The following is a 22,324-nucleotide window of genomic DNA, read 5'->3' as shown; positions in this document are numbered from 1 at the left end:
TTTGTTAGTCCTCACGGACGAAGTCTGGGGGGACTTATAGATTGGGTCATGTCCGTCTGTCCGTGCGTGCGTGCGTCCGTCCGTCCGTCCGTCCGTTCACGCAGATATCTCAGACATGCCCTGGTCAATTTCTTTCAAACTTTGCACAAGGATAGTACTCTACCCCATAAAGGTGCACCTCGATTTGTTTCACAATGCGATCAAATTTGGCCGTGTTAGATTTGGAGGATTTTTTAGTTTACACCTCCATAGACTCCCATGTATAAGGCAGTTCTCCATAGACTCCCATGTATAAGGCAGTCCTCCATAGACTCCCATGTACAAGGAAGTTCTCCGTAGACTCCCATGTATAAGTCATTTCTCCGTAGACATCCATGTATAAGGCCAAGAAAAATAAAAATTTAGTTTCTCATCGTATTCATATTGCAAAAAGGATGCAGTGACACAGTTTTTAGTCCCCACGGATGAAGTCCAGGGGGCTTATAGATTGGGTCATGGTGTCCGTTCGTCCATCCGTTCGTCCATCCTTTCATACAGATATCTCAGACATTCTGACAAAATGTCACGTGACCTTGGTGACCTTTGACCTCAAATATACGTATTTGTCCATAACTCAGTAACCACAAGTGCTATACCCTTCATATATGGTATTATGGGATGACGCCACATATTATACTCCATTAATTATGCGCATATCTAATTTTGAGCGAGCCAATAGAGCTAGAGGTCCGATTTTTGGTATATAGGGAAAACTTAGAAATACAATTTTTTTTGACAAAATGTCACGTGACCTCAATGACCTTTGACATCAAATATACATATTTGTCCATAACTCAGTAACCACAAGTGCCACACCCTTCATATCTGGTATGATGGGAGACCTTATGACGCCACATACTGTACCTCATTGATTAAATGCATATCTAATTCTGAGCAAGCCAATAGAGCTGGATGTCTGATTTTTCGTGTATAGGGATAACTATATAGGATAGACATTTTTTGACAAAATGTCATGTGAACTTGATGATTTTTACCTAAAATATATTTTATGTCAATAAATAAGTACCACATGTGTGTCCTTTATATTAGTAGGATGGGAGACCTTATGACAACACATGCTTTACCTCATTTATTATGCACATAGCTAATTCTGGGCAAGCGAATAGAGGTAGAGGTCTGAGTTTTGGCATATAGGGATTTATTAGCAATACATTTTTTTTTCAAAATGTCACGTGACCTCAATGACCTTTGACCTTGATTATACATATATATGCATACTCAGTAACCACAAGTTCTATACCCTTCAACTTTGATAGGATATTAGACCTTAAGATGTACATCTTGTACATCATTTATTATGCGCATATGTATTTCTTGGCTGGCCAATACAGCTACAGGTCTGATCTTTTTTCCCAATTTAGAACCATAACTTAGACATGCCTCATGTGTTTCAAATTGGGAACAACGACATAGACCTATGTACCCATAGATCTCAACATATACGTTCCAGTGATACTTCTTAATGACCACATTTCCCTGCCCAATCAAGACTAATACTCCTATTACAAGTGGGGACTATGTCATTGTCAGTACTTGTTTAGAATTATATTTTCGTCTTAAACTGCAGTTTTTTGATGCAGTGTGGTCGTCTGGCAATCCATCATCACGGCAGATGTAGTGCATGCAATACACAGTCCACACTTTCCAATCATGCGTGCATGTTTCCGTGTTATAATTCAATTGGGTCAGAATTTTGTAGCAAGGAACATACAAAATCTTGCAGATAAATCAATTTAGATGGTTTGTACATCTATGCAAATTCCAAGTTTGGTACACATGTGAAAATTATGTTTTTGGCCTTCATGTACAAGATGGCATGTTTACCAAGCAGGATGCTCAGTGCTAAAAAAAAATAGGTTTTATTACAGTTTCACATTTCAACCCTTTCTTTGCATCTTTCTCAGCAACATTTCCCAAACTCTCTCCTTGCATCCCTACCGCTAAATGCACTGAGGAGCACAGTGTCATCATTGACGCTATTTTTGTTGAGAACCTGATACGTCAATGATGTCGTTTAAAGGTATATATATATATATATATATATATTATATATATATATATATATATATATATATATATATATATATATATCCCTATGTAATTATCCCTATTATATATATTATATATATATATATATATATATATATATATATATATATATATATATATATATATATATATCAGGGTTTTACATGACGCGCATTTCTGCGTCCTTTACGCATAAAACCGGACCCAGGACCCCTCAAAACTAAACTACGCGTCCCTTCGGACGCAGAAATATCTGTTGCTGGTGTATATCTCGCGAAGCCGCTGAACACGTAAAACACATCCCAGTAAACCTTACCGACCCCATACTTTAATAGAATGCTCCGTAGTGCATTGGCCTCCACTGTTTGATGACCAATGGTACCCGCGGAAACACATTTTCAAAATGTAAACTGATTCTTAATTGGTCGATTTCTTGTTTGCGGCGATCAATACATGTTTATATGCATCATGGCGGGTCGTGTCAAATACCCAAAAAAAGCCGATCTGCGAAAGTTTTTCGACAGCCGCAGCAACCAGCACGATGTAGGTTTGGTCGAGGCCGAACAGCAGCTACGCCATGCGATACTGATACATCAGATCCCCCGGCCAAGTCAGCAAAATTACGAACATTCAACAGAAGTTGGCTCAATAGATTTAAATGGCTTCGATATTCTGAAGAGCGAAACGTCATGGAATGCGATGTATGTTTGAAATCGAATGTTACATGCCCGTTCACGGAAGGTTGTTCTAATTTTCAACATTCAACTCTCACTCGTCATCAGGACTCGAAAAGTCATCTCACAAGTGTTAAAATCCTAAGCTTGAGGTCACAATTTACTACCGCTCGCAAATCTGCAGAGGACCGCGGCAGGTTAAACGAACTCGAGGCGTACGCTGCACAATTACGTACTGTTTATCTGATCGCTAAACGTGACCTTCCATGCGATGTATTCACTGACATCATGCATCTACAGAATCTGAACGGCTTAGACATTGAATATTACAAACTTCCGCAGATAGTTATGGAGTTTGAAGAGTGTATTCAACGTGTGATCGAGAAGTCCCTGATTGATAGCATACATGCAAGTGATTTCATCGGTATAATGTTGGATGAGACTTGTGACAATACATAACCGTTCATAAGAAACTTGCCATATGTTCGATATATTCAGAATGGCGAGGCGAATGTTTCTTTCCTCGGTAACCAGCAAATTGCCACTGCTGCAGGGATCGAAAACGCCTTGATTGAATTTTTGACTAGGAAAGAAATCTGTGACGCGGCCGTAGACAAAATATATGGACTTGGGAACAGACGGGGCGGCCGTAATGACCGGTCGTTTGAACGGGTTGGGTGCAAAATTAAAAGCCAGAAATCCCAACCTTGTTCAAGTGCATTGTGTTGCACATCGATTGAATCTTGCTGCTTCTCAAGCAGGCAGAGATATTGAATATTGCAAAGAATATCATAATATAATCCATTCATTGTATAAATACTTTAATGACTCTAGTGTGAGATATGACAAACTTAGAGAAATTCAAACTCTGTTGAATGGAAAGGCAAACAAATTACTGAGCCTACATCTGTTCGCTGGTTGTCGGTTGAATCAGCTGTCAAGATGATTTTCATCAGTTTTGAGCCAATTGCCTTGGCACTTGCAAGTGACAAAAAAGAGGGAAAGGCTGATGGGCTGTTGAAATTTGTCTCCAATTCATTGTTTCTGCTATTCACTGCCTTATTGATTGATGTCCTTACTGTGATTGGAATTTTGAGCCTTACATTTCAGAAAGATTCTGTCAACCTATCCCATATCAAAAAAAGTGTTCAGTCTATTAGGGACACATTGAATACAATGACTAATGATTCACACACTGTCAGAGAAGTCTTTAATGATTTGGGTGATGTTCCTGGCAATGGTCAGAAAACACATACAAAAACATTAAAATCACTTACAATCAGCCACTCAGACAGAGCTTCTGTAGTGTACGAGAAAATTATATCAACAAACTACTGCAGAATTTAGATTGCAGATTTCCAGATGATGAGATGCATATTCGGAATGTTTTGATGTAATTCTGAACCCACACAGATATCCTGAAAATTTGGCCAACCTACCTGACTATGGGGTCAACCAGCTTGATCAACTGTTGAATCATCATAACAATACACCAGGTATTGATGCTGATAGAGCTAGGGCACACTTTCTTGTTTACAAACACTTCACAAGATCTCATAGGGACGCACTGAATTTTGATATGTATATCAAGCTGTTGCTAACTGATTTTACAGAGGAGTATCCTGATCTTGCCATTCTTGCTAAAATTGCTCTTGTCATACCAGTGTCCTCTGCCCCATGTGAGAGGGGCTTTTCAGTACAAAATGCCATCAAACAGAGGGCACGAAATAGACTCAATCCTCAAAGGCTTAATAGACTAATGTTCATCAAACTGGTTGGCCCCATCACAGATGATTTTGACTTCATAAACAATGCTAGGTTATTTGCTGAAGGAGCTGCTGGCAGAGTGTGAACTCAACCTACTGGACTTGCTGGGTGAATGCCATTTCAGAGTATGAAATTACTTACCTTCTTGTCAATTTGACAAATTTGAATACTTGTTCAAATTTCACAACTTTGTGAACTTGTCATTAAAGTTATGAGATCATTTCAATTATGAATAGTGTTCTTTGAATTGATCAATGAGGGACCTCAGTATGAACTAGAATTTTCATGTAAGAATAATTTTAAGAAATGCGCAACCATTTGCCGTGTGTTATAACACTAACTGAACACAGTGAAGACCATGGCATGGATAAACAATAAAATATTCTTTTGAAATAAATTGGGACCCCCATATTTTGATGTAGGACTCCCATTTTCTAACACCAGGGGTCCCAGGGACTCTCAAAAGTAAAAAGTGATGTAAAACCCTGATATAATATGTTTCTATCAAGGATTGCATCATATATATATAATATATATATATATAGATATATATTATATATATATATATATATATATATATATATATATATATATATTATAGGGATAATTATGATAACTATGAACCAGATATGAACTGAATATGCTCACGTGTTTTACAACAGGTTCATTAATAGTAGTGCGCTTCACAGAACAATGAGATATATGTTATCACTATATGTAGCAGGTTTTTTTTTTTTCAACTTCGCACAGTACTCTCAGAGTTTAATCACTAATTACAACACTTTATTTAATATGCAAATGAGCTGTAAATTAACTTGACACTGCTCAATGCTTCATTGGACAATTAGATATCCATCAGATCAACATTTGTAGCACGTTTTATTTAATTAAATGCTGTAACTTTAGAGTAATGTCACTATTTACAAAGTTCATTAAATATGCAAATAAACCCTAAATTAACTTGATACTGTTCAATGATTCATAGCACAATTAATATTCATCTACTCAATTTCTGTAGCACGTTTCACAAAATTTTGATGCCGAAATTTCAGAGTTATATACCTATTTACAAAGTTTATTAAATATGCAAATGAACATTTCATTAACTTTACACCACTAAATGCTTTACAATACAGTTAGATATCTGTTGTATCAGTATGTGCAGCAGTTTTCATCACATTTTTTTTTGATGCAGTTATTTCGGAGTTATATGACTAATTATCAGACTTCATCAAATATGCAAATGAGCTAATTATTAACTTGACACTGCTCAATGTTTCTCAGTACAATTGGATATTTATCAGATCAACATCTGTAGCAAGTTTCATCAAATTTAACACCGTAATTTTGGAGTAATATCACTAATTACAAAGTTCATTAAATATGCAAATGAACCCTTAATTAACTTCACACAACTAAATGCTCTACACCACAATTAGATATCTGTCGGATCAGTATCTGCAGCAGATTTCATCACATTTGGTGCAGTTATTTCGGAGTTATATCACTAATTACAAAACTTCATAAAATATGCAAATGACCTATTTGTTAACTTGACACTGCCAAATGCTTCTCAATTCAATTAGATATTTATCAAAACAATATTTGTACCCAATTTCACTAACTTTGGTGCCGAAATTTCAGAGTTATATACCTAATTACAAAGTTCATTAAATACGCAAATGAACCCTTAATTAATTTCACACTACTAAATGCTTTTCACTACAGTTAGATATCAGTCGGATCAGTATCTGCAGCAGATTTCATCACATTTGATGAAGTTATATCGGAGTTATATGACTAATTACAAACCTTCAAAAATATACAAATGAGCTATTCATTAAATTGACACTGCCCAATGATTCAAAGTATAATTAGATATATATCAGATCAATATTTGTTGCAAGTATCATCAAGTTTGGTGCAGGAATTTTAGAGTTATCTCACTAATAACAAAAGTTCATTAAATATGCAAATGAGAAGATAATTGACATGACACTCACAGTATCATCATAATGTTCTTAGATTGTCATCTGTGAAAAGTTTCATGAAATTTTGTGCAGTATTTCTTGATATATGTCTACACTGTCATTACCGTCTCCATAGGGAAACCATTGTACGGAAAAAAACGATATTGCATAACTTCATTAATATGCAAGCCACACTAACCAAAATCTAATCAGTTCTTGCAAGTAGCATATGGTACCTGTCTACCAAATCTGACTTGAATCCGTTCAGGCGTTTTTGAGTTATCGTGTAAACAGACAGACAGACACACACACACACACACCACAGCAAGTCTATGTGTCAAAGTGTGACACGCTTGTTCATATGGTACAAAGTGAAAATCCAAAAGTACAAAGTGAAACAATGGGTAAGGAATGGTTATTTCTAAATAAAAATTGCAGAATTGACATAAAAGAGGTTGCTGAACAACGTGGGCTACTTCTTTTCCTTGAAAACGGCTTTTTTAAGGTTCCCACTTTGTACGTACAAAGTGATGTAGAGGCAGGTTTATGTATCAAAGTAAAACATCTTACACACATTCACGCATACAGCACATAGTGACATCATTTTACACACGCACAGGTTTATGTGTCAAAGTGAGGAAGGACCACCCACGATGCGAACTGAATACGCCACTGTGATTGCAATGTTACGTGTAATTGTGCATCAGTATTGCTAAATATGAATATTCACTGTACTTAGATTGATTTATTTCAACAAGACATTCTAAAATGTCTATAAAGACAGTTGCATTGGCAAATTAGTATATCTAGGCAGTTTATGTGATGCAGTCAATAAATTTACAACGCCAATGATAACACCACTTGTTAGTATATAATTTAGCAAGCATTTCAACCGATAATGTTAAGAGTGTCGTGCTATAATCAGATCATTGTTAGATCAGTATCTGCAGTAGGTTTCTTCTAATTTAGCACTGTAAATTTGGACAAATGTCACTTATCATGAAAGTTTAAGTAATATGCAAATAAATAGCCAGGGTAAGTGCCTAAATTGTATTGGTGCCATCCACACCATGAATTGAAATCGTAATATTTATGAAGGGAAAATAGCTTGATGAAAAATATCTACAAAGATTTAAACCTTGAGATATGTTGTCTGAATTAACCTTACTCCAATACAGAATGTGAAGGATGTAGGCATCGTTCTTAGTCCCAACCTGTTTTAAATTTCTAGCCATGCATACTTCCACCATCAAATGAAACACAAGATTCTACTCATCAAAACGTTACAATTCTATGAAATACAAAAGTACCTTGAATATGCTTGTTTAGGATGGTCCTACCTATATTTGTAAATCACAAATGTCTGGTAATGTATAACCTTGAATGAAAATGATTATGGACCAGTTTAATGTCATATTGTCCATTGGAATTTGTCACAGAAATCACAAATAAATCTGTATTTACTTACTTCAAAATTTTAAAACTTACAGCTCTAACAATACCTCTCAGTATGATACCCTCTGAGTGTTTTAAACCTTACAACGCTAATGCAACGAAGTTATGCAGACATTGCATCCTTGATATCTAAACTCTACTTACTTATGCCCCTTTCAGAACTCCCTGTAGTAAGTGGATCAAAATGTTATTCTCTGATCGATTGATGCATGAATACTTAAAATGATTTTGTTTGTTACTTTCCTGATATCGACCTTTGTAGTAACATAAGTTATAGGCTGACATCTGTCATGTAGTTTAACATTCTGTATTGTATAGACTTTTAGTACATTTCTGTCGGTTTCAATTTTCGCAGAATTGTTTTTGAACCTGTCTATTCTATTGTATATTGATGATACAAAGTGACATCACGTCACACACCATGATGTGTTTACCTATTAAAGTGAGGGACCATACACACTCTGATTGATGGTACAAAGTGACATCAAGTCACACACCATGATGTGTTTACCTAGCAAAGTGAGGGACCATACACACTCTGATTGATGATACAAAGTGACATAAAGTCACACACCATGATGTGTTTAACTGGCAAAGTGAGGGACCATACACACTCTGATTGACGATACAAAGTGACATCAAATCACACACCATGATGTGTTTACCTATTAAAGTGAGGGACCACACACACTCTGATTGATGATACAAAGTGACATCAAATCACACACCATGATGTGTTTACCTAGCAAAGTGAGGGACCATACACACTCTGATTGATGATACAAAGTGACATCAAATCACACACCATGATGTGTTTACCTGGCAAAGTGAGGGACCATACACACTCTGATTGATGATACAAAGTGACATCAAATCACACACCATGATGTGTTTACCTAGCAAAGTGAGGGACCATACACACTCTGATTGATGATAAAAAGTGATATCAAATCACACACCATGATGTGTTTACCTAGCAAAGTGAGGGACCATACACACTCTGACTGATGATACAAAGTGACTTCAAGTCACACAATATGATGTGTTTACCTGGCAAAGTGAGGGACCATACATTCTCACGTCCCTAGTGCGCTGGGAGTGTGAGAACACCAGTGTGAGATCAATTTGTTTTCACACTCTGTACTGTTGCGCGAACGAACACCTCGTATGTGACACGTATGTTGATTGGTCAATTCTGCTCAGCGTTTAGTTCTCTGTATGAATTATTTGATGAATAGAACATTGCGTAATGTACAACTGATAGCAGACAGATGACTGAACTGCAGAGTGAACAGGTTGTTCTAGATTTGAGTACGGTCAGCGTCGGCAACAATTGCACGGACGATGACCGCTTTTATGTTGTAACGGGAGAATTCAGGTCATTACAAACCTATCGACTGTTAAAGCTCGTCGTCTGAGTTTCTGGAGAAGAACTGACTTGACAGCAATACAGTTAACGAAAGACTTCAATGAGCGAGCCATCTGCACATGAGGCTGTAGCAGATGACAGCGTCCATGCAATGTCATCAACAGATGGCCACCAGAGCTGTTTCACAATATTTCCCTCAGATTACCTGGAGAATTTTGTGGCTGACCAACAAAACAAAATTGCCATATCGGTAATATACATGTGAACGTGTTTGATATGCGCATCAATTAAAGGAACTTCATTTTCTGTGCGGAATGATACAAATGCAACAAAAGCAATCGAGTGCTGGTTTTTTATAGCATAAACCTACCACAATAAAAGCAATTTTCTGAAGATACTGGAGGGACCTGAGAAAAATAATCCCACATCCTAATGGGTTGGGATGGAATGTATCACACGAGTTGGGGAATTCTGTCTCACACACGCCTTTGGCTCGTGTGAGACAGAATTCCCCAACTCGTGTGAGACATTACATTTAAACCCATTGGGGTGTGGGATTCTATTACACTCTGATTGATGATACAAAGTGAAATCAGGTCATACACCATGATGTGTTTACCTAGCAATGTGAGGGGCCATACACACTCTGATTGACGATACAAAGTGACATCAAATCACACACCATGATGTGTTTACCTGGCAAAGTGAGGGACCATTCACACTCTGATTGATGATACAAAGTGACATCAGGTCACACACCATGATGTGTTTACCTGGCAAAGTGAGGGACCATACACACCCTGATTGATGACACAAGTGACATCAGGTCACACACCATGATGTGTTTACCTGGCAAAGTGAGGGACCATACACACTCTGACTGATGATACAAAGTGACATCAAGTCACACACAATGATGTGTTTACTTGGCAAAGTGAGGGACCATACACATTCTAATTGACGATACAAAGTGACATCAAGTCACAACCATGATGTGTTTACCTAGCAAAGTGAGGGACCATACACACTCTGACTGATGATACAAAGTGACATCAGCCTCTGACTGATGATACAAAGTGACATCAGGTCACACACCATGATGTGTTTACCTGGCAAAGTGAGGGACCATACACACTCTGACTGATGATACAAAGTGACATCAAGTCACACACAATGATGTGTTTACTTGGCAAAGTGAGGGACCATACACATTCTGATTGACGATACAAAGTGACATCAAGTCACAACCATGATGTGTTTACCTGTCAAAGTGAGGGACCATACACACTCTGATTGATGATACAAAGTGAAATCAGGTCATACACCAGGATGTGTTTACCTGGCAAAGTGAGGGAGCTTACTCACAATCCTGTTGTTATCACAAAGTGAAACCCAGTTACATAATAACATGTATATCTGGCAAAATTAGAGCACACATTCAGATTGGTGCTTATAATTAACATCAGGTCATCACACAGCATATATCAAGCAAAGGGAGGGACAGGTACAAAATCAATTCCCAGGTGTTGAATACCAAGTCTCTTGAAGCAAAACATTCTATCAACATGCATAGTAGTAATTGTACCAAGCCTCTCTAGTTAGACAAGCCTTATTCCCACACAAATACAATGTAAAATTGATGTTTGCATGTGTTGTTTCATCTAGCTCTCGAGTATGTTAAGGCACGGCTCCCGCAAGGGCGCCCTCTATAGACGAATGCGTTTCGGTTTTACTGGCTAAATCGACTCATCCTTCCGTATTAGTCAAACTTTGTATATGTATTTTATAAAAAACGACTCCGCAAAATAGTATTATGTTGATGAAATCCCCGAAATAGTTATTAATTTTACTAAAAAACGGTATTTTTGGTTCGAAAATGGTATCGTCAGTTCGAGCACAGAATCCAGCCGCTAGACTCCCCCAGATCCTGTAAACAACCACATTGTCCACGTTGACCCCATTTTCCATCACTAGTGCGACCTATACTGTAAGAAATTTCGCCTCCGTATTAATGACTCGCCACAAAATATCAGCTGACCCTTGACGGACGACCTCCAAAACGAGCGTAATTGGGGTCAAACTGTGCTTGCACTTGCTTTCTGGGATAAAGAATTGTCAGCATGATGTCGACAAATATGTCAATATAATATTCAAATCAGCGATTTTAAAAAAATAACATGTTTAGCGGCTGGATTTTGGCATTTTTCTTTTCGTAATTTGGGCCTCTAGCCGGCCCGGGGAATCCATGCAGGCCCCTGGGGAAGCCCATCCAGGGACCACATACAATGCTTTATGGGTAGAGACAGCTGACTGTATCCTAGTAACGAGGCGGTCGCGTCCATTTCAGCACGCATTTAGCAATCGCGTCGGTGCGAGGGCAGTTGGAGATCGAGAAAATACATGTATTTAACCTTGCTTTTGTCTCTGACGGTTTTTTTACATGTCATGAGTAGTGACAATCAGTTTTTGCTAAAACACCTCAGTCTGTCATTGATAAATGATGGCGAAAACAAGTGGCGGGCCACATCAGGGATCAAGTTCAACGCGTGTGCTGATGGCGGCAACCATGTTGGCGTAGCCACAATATCGTTCGTCTAACTGCGTTCATTTCGATATGTAAAAGTCTTCGTTGGCTCTGGATATGCTAAAGACCGAAACGGTGAAGTTGGTTGGCATAAAAAGCCGTTCAAAATCTAGCGGTTTGGGTCTCTTCCCACGTGAGCTGAAGCCTCGAAGGCTACACTCGCACACTACATACCATGCATACACGTCCGCGGTCCAGTTCAATCGTGCTGAGCGCGCGCGCTCGTGGAAACATGAATATTTATTAGTGCAAATTTGCATATTCATAAGAAATTTCTCAAGCCTCGCCTTAACATACTCGAGGTGATGCATGCCTGGATTCTACAAGCATTACCTTTAATGCACTGCACTTCTGTCATCTTGAAAGTAGGGTTATACCATTTATGCATACTGTCAACTACCAAGTTCCCATATGGAAGCAAATCAGAGAGCTCTACAATCGTATGAGTTAAACAAACGTTTGGCCTACATGACTGTAAATATCATTGAAATACTTCCTGACACTCTATTCAGAGACTGTTGAGTTATTCAATTTGTGGGTGAATACTGTTTTCATTATTATAGAAAGTAGGCTTGTGTTGCCTAGTTACATAAAAGAAATCGACCCTGTAAAATGAAGCATGTTTGATCTTTGCTTTGTTTGTGTACTGAACAATGCAAAGAATTTTTTTTAAACTAATTTAGTACATACACAGGCGGCCCACGCACTACTAATAAGCTTATTATTGAGTTTTTCTCAGTTTTCTCTATCAGTTCCTCTCCTTTTCTTCATGCTCTGACTGATCGTAGTCAATAAAATAAATGAAAATATAGCCTAACCTAGCCTCTTGACTCTTTATTTATTTTACACCCCATTACAAGGACGTTAATCTCATATACACACATCTTGTAATTAATTAGTCAACACAACTAATTATGCTAATCCGTGGATTTATCAGGGATTTTAATGGTTGGTCAACATCGCGAAATAGGAAAGGTTACTAAAACGGGAAGGTAGGAAGTTCTCCTGAAATGTGTCCAGACATTACCAGATTGCAGCCATTCGTGACCATTTATTCAAAATTGAATGCATGAAATTTATTTCGATGGCTGAGGAGATCCAGCTACTCTAATTCCAAACATTTAAATGGTCGCAACCTGTGCAAACTCTGCCAGTGCCTTGCGTGCAGTTCATGGCATGAGGACGTCCGTAAAGCAGAGCAAAGTGAGGGACCATACACACTCTGATTGATGATACAAAGTGACATCAAATCACACACCATGATGTGTTTACCTGGCAAAGTGAGGGACCATACACACTCTGATTGATGATACAAAGTGACATCAGGTCACACACCATGATGTGTTTACCTGGCAAAGTGAGGGACCATACACACTCTGACTGATGATACAAAGTGACATCAAGTCAAAACCATGATATGTTTACCTGGCAAAGTGAGGGACCATACACATTCTGATTGACGATACAAAGTGACATCAAGTCACAACCATGATGTGTCATGATGTGTTTACCTGGCAAAGTGAGGCGATCTTTTTCTACTTGGTCGGTCGATACTTTCTGGGTGGCATTTGTTACATGGAGCAGGGCCATGTCTGCTTGGTTATGTTTGAATTTGGCTCTTGGCAACGAAAAGCATGCGCGTTTTCAGCGTTCCTTTCGATCCAACTTCCCATTTATTTTTGAATAGTGAGCAGTGTTTGTTTGAGCATATCATGAATATATAAGCGTCCACTAGATTTACGGACGTCCTCGGGACACATTTCCCAAGATCTTCATACCTTCTCCTTTTTCATTAAATCTCTATTTTCCAATGTTGACAAACCCTTAATAAGTCCACGGATTAGCATAATTAGTTGTGTTGACTAATTAATTACAAGATGTGTATATGAGAGATAAGCGTCCTTGTAATGTGTTGTTGAATGAATAAAGAGTCAAGAGGCTTGGTTAGGTTATATAACCATTTATTTTAATTACTCCGATCAGTCAGAGCATGAAGACACAGTCCCTATACCCATAGAGGGACTGTACGTAGAAAAGGAGAGGAACTGATAGAGAAAACAGCCAGAAAAACTCAATAATAAGCATATTAATAGTGTGTGGGTCGCCTGTAGTACTTATGATATCCCAGTGGCTTCTAAAAAGTCCCGATGTGCCTGATGGCATTTGTCTTGTGCGTTTTCAACGAAAACTTTTGAACAGCATAATCTGCTTTTGTTCCATTTGCTACATGGTCATCACATTAGTGAAAGCAACACACCTAACACATGAAATATGCTGACTTGCATCATTCCTCTGTAAAGGTTATTTGGCTAACTTAAATATCATGTAATAATTTTCAACGTGAAATGCTATCAGTTACTTTGCTACATGGTCATCACATTAGTGGAAGCAATACACCTAACCCATGAAATATGCTGACTTGCATTGGCCTTTACAGGAAAAAAACTCATTCCTCTGTAAAGGTTATTTGGCTAACTTAAGTATTATGTAATAATTTTCAACGTAAAATGCTATAAGTTTAATCCGTAAAATCACATTAATTGCTTTCGAGGGGCGAAGAAAGTTTCTTGTTTGGGGTGTCAGTAAGGGTAGGTTGGGTTAAGCGGAAACACATTTTTTCTAGGTCTCAGTACATGACGATACAAATATCAACATCATCGCTTTGTAGTATGTACAGGTTGACATTGTGATATGTGTTTTGCAAGAATCACCAAGCACTAAGGTAGACATTTAGTAGATTTTTTATTTGGCGTTCGAGCGTGTGGGATTCTAAGGTGTTCGAGCAGGAAAAAACACAAACTTTTTTCTATAAAATCCTTTAATTGGAAATATTCTGTCGCAAAAACTGGGCCATGGCTTTTACATTTCGAAATAATATACTTCTTGTGTCAGTAATATCGCAATCACTGAACCGTGAGCAGTGAAACCAAAATGTCAATGCCATCACTTTGTACTATATACAAGTTTACATTGTAAGGATTGTGTTTTTGCAAGAACCCTTAGTTTGTAAAGCTAGAAACTTAAATGTCTTTCACTTTGTACCGTGCGTGTAATCACTTTCATGCCTTCACTCTGATACATATGTTGAATATATCAATGAATGAAAAAGTCAAAGACAGCTCGTCCTGTATCATTGACTTTTGATTGTTGACATGTGTCGTCTCATTTTTGTCCTTGTTTATTACTTACCATGCATATTTATTTATTTTGCTATATGCCTGTATGTACTTTGTAAGATTCAATATTTAGAATAAAAAGTTTCAAAATCTTCCTTTCTTAAATTGTCAACTTTAGCAATATGTCACGGTGCCTTCACTTTACTTTAACTTACTGAACTACCTAAACTCATGTCAGCGGCAAAAACGCACTGAGTTGCTTTTTTGTTTGTCGATTTGATTTTGCTTTCTTTTGTTTTGGTAAATAATACACAATCTTTATTGCTGAATAACTCTATACGATTGTAACTTAGGTAAATGAGTTAGAGGGTCAATGTTCTGATCATACCATCTGTTTGCTTGAATACTCTCATCGTCATAGGACACGGAAAACGCTGAAAATGCGAAAGTTGTTGAGAGTTTAACATTATTAATTGAATTTTAACTATACCCTTGTTGCATATTTTATGCTACAAACCGCTGCACAAAACTTCAGCTCATGGCAATACAATGTCAATGCCATTGCTTTGTACTATTGTAAGGATTGTGTTTTTGCAAGAACCACTAATTGGTAGAGGTAGACAACCTACATGTCTTTCACTTTGTACTGTGCGTCTAATCACTTTCGTGCCTTCACTTTGATACATACATATGATATATCAGTGAACTAAAAAGTCAAAAACAGCTCGTCCTGTATTATTGATTTCTGATTTCTCTTTCCAACACGTGTCATGTCTCATTATTTTTATTTAGTTACGTACCATGAATATTTCTCTACTTTTAAATATGCATACAGATACCTTGTAAGATTCACCCTGTGGAGTAAAAGCTAATAAAACTTCCGTTTTCGAGTTGTCAAAGTTGGCATATGTCCCAGTACCTTCACTCTACTCAATATACAGACTCACACAACTCATGTCAGCGGCAAAAAACGCACGGATTAGTGGTTTTGTTTGTCGACTTTATTTAGTTGTCTCTTGTTTTGGTAGATACCACACAATCTTTATCGTTGAACAACTCTATACGATTGTTATTTAGGTAAATGAGATAAAGGGTCAATGTTCTTATAATTCCATCTGTACACTTGAATACTCTCATCGTCATTAGACACGGAAACACACTGAAAAATGCAAGGGTTGTTAAGAGTTTAACATGATAATCAATCAACTGTGTTGAGTTTTTTATGCTGAAAAATCGCTGCATCAAACTTCAGCACATGGCAATATAATGTCAATGCCATCACTTTGTACTATATGCAAGTTTACATTGTAAGGATTTTTTTTTCTTAAGTAATATTAACCTACATGTCTTTCACTATGTACTGTGCACGTAATCACTTTCTTGTCTTTACTTTGATACATACGTTGGATATATCAGTGAACTAAAAAAGTCAAAAACAGCTCTTCCTGATTATTGATTTTTGATTTGTCTTTCCGATGCATGCCATCCTATTTTACTTGTTTGTTACTTACCATGCATACGTCTATACTTTCTAATATCTGGGCAGATACCCTGTAAGATCCATCATGTGACGTATAATTATTAGCTATTAAAACATCAGTTTTTGAGTTGTGAAAGTTGGCAATTCATCACGGTGCCTTCACTCAACTAAATAATCGGATTCACTACTGTCAGCGGCAGAAAACCCACTAAGATGCGGTGGTTTTTTTGTCTATTTGATTTAGTTTTCTGTTGTTTTGATGAAGAATTCACAATCTTTACCGCTGAACAACTCTATACGATTGTAACTTTGGTAAATGAGATAGAGGGTCCGCTCAACAACTCTATACGTTTGTAACTTAGGTAAATGAGATAGAGGGTCAATGTTTTGATTATTCCATCTGAACACTTAAAGACTCTCCGCATCATAGGACACGGAAACACACTGGAAAATGCGATGGCTGTTAAGAGCTTAACATGATAATCTATCAATTTTATTCTAACTACACCGTTGTTGCTTATTTTATTCTGAAAAATGGCGCCATAAAACTTCAGCACATGGCAATATAATGTCAATGCCATCACTTTGTACTATATGCAAGTTTACATTGTAAGGATTGTGTTTTCGCAAGAACCACTAATTTGTAAAGGTAGACAAGCTACATATCTTTCACTTTGTACTGTGCATGTAATCACTTTCGTTTCTTCACTTTGATACGTACGTTGGATATATCAGTGACCTAAAAAAGTCAAAAACAGCTCATCCTTATTATTGATTTGCTTTTCGATGCGCATCATCTTATTTTTTCTTCTTTGTTACTTACAATGCATACTTCTTTACTTTCTAATATGCGGGCAGATACCTTGTAAGATCCACCATGTGACGTAAAAGCTTTTAAAACGTCCGTTTTTGAGTTGTGAAAGTTGGCAATTCGTCACTTGCCTTCACTTAACTGAATAAACAGACTGAATAAATTCACGTCAGTGGCAGAAAACGCACTAAGTTGCTGTTTTGTTTATCAATTTGATTTTGTTTTGTGTTGGTAAATAATTCATAATCTTTATCGCTGAACAACTCTATACGATTGTAACTTTGGTAAATGAGATGCAGGGTCAATGTTCTCAGTATTCAATCTGTAAGCTTGAATGCTCTCATCGTCATAGGACATGGAAAAACAATGAAAATGCGATAGTTGTTTAGATCTTAAAATGATTATCCATCAGTTGTATTTAACTATACCCTTGTTGCGTATCTAAGTTAAAAAACAGCGGCTTCACCAAACTTCAGCACATTTCAAAACATTGTCAATGCCATTGCTTTGTACTATACACAAATTTACATTGTATGGATTGTTTCTTGCAAGACCTCTAATTTGTAAAGGTAGACAACCTACATGTCTTTCACTTTGTACTGTGCGTGTAATCATTTTCGTGTTTTCACACTGATAAATCCATATGATATATCAGCGAACTAAAAAGTCAAAAACAGCTCGTCCTGTATTATTGATTCCTGATTTCTCTTTCCGACGCGTATCATCTCACTTTTGTCAATTAGTTACATACCATGCACACTTCTTTACTTTCTAATATGCATGCAGGTACCTTTAAAATTCACCTTGTGGGGTAAAAGCTAATAAAACTTCCGTTTTTGAGTTGTCAAAGTTGGCAATTTGTCACGGTACTTTCACTTTACTTCAATTTACTGACTTTGATGGGTACCATTACTATTTCGAGTAAAGCAGAAGTATGAGACAGATTTGGCTATACGTTTTACGTGAACGTGAACTCGTAGAATCCACGTTTGCGTTTGGCGTACACGTTCACGTGAGAAACTCCGTTTGGCTACACGTTACGTCACCCGTTCATATGGCACGCGCAAGAAATGATTCGGCTTGGCTTGGGTCTCCGTAGTCTGTTTCCGCATCACAGGGCTAGCTCAATAGTTATCCGGTATGCCGCAAATCGAGGAAGAAATTGCACATTAAAAATAACGAAAATACATGAATATCTTTGAAGATGTCACTATATCGTTTATCCAACTAACAAAGTGCATGAATGATCGATAGTTTATATCATGTTTTGATACCTAAAGATAAGAATAATATAAACGTTTACAAATTACGTAAGGACTACAGCTGTCTCCACGTATATAAGTGACGCCGGCTCCGCGTACATGCATCATCGCAGAAATTCGTGACGTGACGTGTTCACGTAAAACTTGTTTCCGAACTCTATATTGCTGTATAAGTCTCAGATGGCATCGACATTCCCTGTAATTCTGATAACGGTTTGCGATTCTTTCTGTATAGCACTTAAGTCAATCGTGCTAAAGTCTTCATAATGGATGAAAAAGAAAATTATCATTCCGTTATTAGTAAAAACACCTCAGATCAAATTGCCAAATAATGTTTTCCCTCTGGAAACAAAAATAGAAAGAAATTTACCGAAGTTCATTAACAATATTTACTCTATCTTGGCCGGAAATCAGTTTGAATATACTGTCTTCTATCAACTACTTGTCAGAGTTCGCCGTCTTGGCCAATGGCCAGTCGGAGCTTTACCAAGAGAATATTGGGCCTTGTCTGCCGAACAATTTGAGGAAAGTACCGAACGGTCGTGCCTCTCCTCCTTTTGGTCGTTTTACGAAAACTGCTTAACAGTGTTGAGGTAGAATGCGCCCGAGGGACAGATATTAGTACTCAATCATTGATTATTTTCCTAGTAGAAATAAAGCCGCAATTTGCAATGATACCTTACAAGTTTTCTTATCTTATTTAGCAGAAATCGTCAAGAAAATCTAAAATTTACTGCACATAATTGATGAATACGTGCACATGTGGAAGTTTCTTTGAATGATTGCGAGAAAACTCAACTCTTTCACTCTAGAGAGGCACACTTCCTTGATTGCAAACATTCATCAGCAAAGTATGACTATCACAGGTTATACGTTCTTTTAACTGATTTTAAATTGAAAACCAACACTAGTAAATCGTTATCTGATTTATACAATAAATCTATAACAGTGCATCTAAGTTTTGAGCGGACAGATTCATCTAACAGTTAGTTGTCGTCTAATTCGTACATTAAATTATGTTAATGTCGAATCAACTGATTAATTCAATTGAAAACAACATCTAATTCACGCCTTCAATCCACTGTACTAAGTGCACCGACACTTGGCTGCATTGGAATTCTGAATTATGGTGGCGTTCACGTTATCTATCTTAACGCACAATGGTTCCTATTCAGAAGGACGGAAGCATCCCGTCTTACCTCCGATCGCATCACAAGAACCTACACACTCTGAATAGTAGAATTTTCATTCTGTTTTCCAAATGGATGTTGGTTCTAAGTTCATGAAATCAGTCAGAGCGATGCGTCTTTCGACCAGTTGGCATGCTCCGGTGAAAAGAGCCCGTATATGACAAATAATAGCAATGCCATCGCTTTGTAGCATTTACAGGTTGACATTGCAATATATGCTTTGCAATAAATATGAATTGTGAAAGCAGAAAACATGCATGTAGCCCGCTTTGTACTGTTCGTGTAATCACTTCGTGTTTTAATACATACGTTGGGTAGATTCGACAACTGTGAGTACAGTGATATCGGGACTGAGCTGTAAGGTAAAAAGGATATTGTCTGCATGGTACCTTTGTTTTGTAATTTTTCTTTCCAAAATGTTTGTCAACCCATTTTTGCATTCATAAAGCTAACTTTGCTTTCTTCTTCACTTAGCCCATAGACCCTCGAGTTTCTCGAGGGTCTATGCTTAGCCATAGGTTTGTAGGTTACATTGCTGAATGCACTTTTGTTTCCGACAGAAGGGTAACATGTTTAGACTAAATCTTCAATGTTAGGACACTTCAGTTCAACGATAAAATATTATCTTTGAAACAGGATGTTCTTGACGAACCCTGCGCCAAACCTAAGCGCTATAGCCTCCTTTAGTCAGAATCTCTGACTTTGCAGAGCAGGATGTGAGAACAATTTAAGAGCCATATTTTAATGGGCTTCTCAAAATATTACTGGTGCAGATACCCCACCATGTTCTCAAGGAGTTACTCAACAAATATCAACATTTTGGGAGAGTTTACGTTTAGAAAAGGTAGAAATTTTACGAATATATTCCACTGTGGTGAAAATTGTGCCACGTATCATACCAGTACAGTGGACGTGCGCGTCGTATAGTTTATCTAATTTTAAAATACAATGTATCAGTTGTTGACCGGTTTCCATCCACCAAAGTGACGCCTTACACTGATGTTTCACGTAAATGCACTGAAAATGGCGCGCGCGTTTTACAGCGGCTTGACACAATGTTGCAAACTTATCAAATGGACTATTGGTGGCAAGATAACCCTATGTGCCGTGTGTGTAACACCTGTGTATATTTCTCATATTTAGCAGAAGGTGGCGATAGACAACATAGTACACACACGGGCCAAAGTACACACACGCACACGGTGGGTTTACCGGTCAAAGTGAAACATGACCTAAAACTTCACAGGATGGTAAAATAACCATCCAGGAATCGATTCCGATTAAAAAAACAAAGTGAGTGGTAGTCACTTTACCGGCAGGTCGTCACTTTGTATTATTGCAACGAGTGTAAGTCGTCACTCTATACCGTACACATACCCACTAACACACACACACACAAACACACACACACACACACGACGACAGACAGACAGACATCGCTATGACAATAGCCCACGTGTTTACACACGTGAGCTAAAAAGGATGCAACTCATTTAGTTTGGATTGATTTCGACCAAATTTGAAACAGTAGGTCCTAACATAGACCTTAAAAACGGAAGGACAGGCAACTAGCTATTTTCTTTCATGTAATCCTGGTTATAATCCGTGAAAAACTTGAACACTCATTAACATAACAAACGTAACTGTTTATCTCTCGTATCGCAAGCTCACGGAAATTCCCGTGATTTGAGAGGCTTGTCAGACGCGAGATTATGTTAATCACTACAACATTGCGATCAGCGCATGCTCAAGCTTTCGCGTCTAATTTCAAAGTGTCGTGTTGTAAACAACAATAGCCGATTGAGTCGGAGACGCGTGAATTTAGTCCTAGTTTTACAAATGTACGTATGACTTCCTCCCAAAAATACTAGTTCAAACCACGAAATAAGACACGTAGAAACGTACATTAGCACTGTCATGCATTATTATTACAACAGAGAAACATGAGACGGCAAGAAAAATTACTGAGGAAACGCACAAAATGTCGTGTTGTAAACAACAATGGCCGATTGAGTCGGTGACGCGTGAATTTAGTCCTAGTTTTACAAATGTACGTATGACTTCCTCCTAAAAATACTAGTTCAAACCACGAAATAAGACACGTAGAAACGTACGTTAGCACTGTCATGCATTATTATTACAACAGAGAAACATGAGACGGTACGAAAAATTACTCAGAGGAAACGCACAAAATGTCGTGTTGTAAACAACAATGGCCGACTGAGTCGGAGACGCGTGAATAGTCCTAGTTTTACAAATGTACGCATGACTTCCTCCAAAAAATACTAGTTCAATCCACGAAATAAGACACGTAGAAACGTACATTAGCACTGTCATGCTTTATTAAGAGGGTAAAAAATTACTTAGTTGAAACGCACGCACAAAAAGATCGTCCATCAACAGCAATCATGATGGCCGATCGAGCTGGAGATGCCTGCACGTGAATTTGGTACAAATTTGGTGAATTTGGTACAAGTTTTACGATGTAAACATGATTTGCCCCGCAAAATACTAGTCAGTTGACGAAATACCTAACGTTGAAACGTTTACTATCATTG

Source organism: Ptychodera flava, unplaced genomic scaffold (assembly GCF_041260155.1).
Source record: "Ptychodera flava strain L36383 unplaced genomic scaffold, AS_Pfla_20210202 Scaffold_31__1_contigs__length_3010019_pilon, whole genome shotgun sequence".
Lineage (NCBI taxonomy): Eukaryota > Metazoa > Hemichordata > Enteropneusta > Ptychoderidae > Ptychodera > Ptychodera flava.
This window is presented reverse-complemented; position numbering follows the sequence as displayed.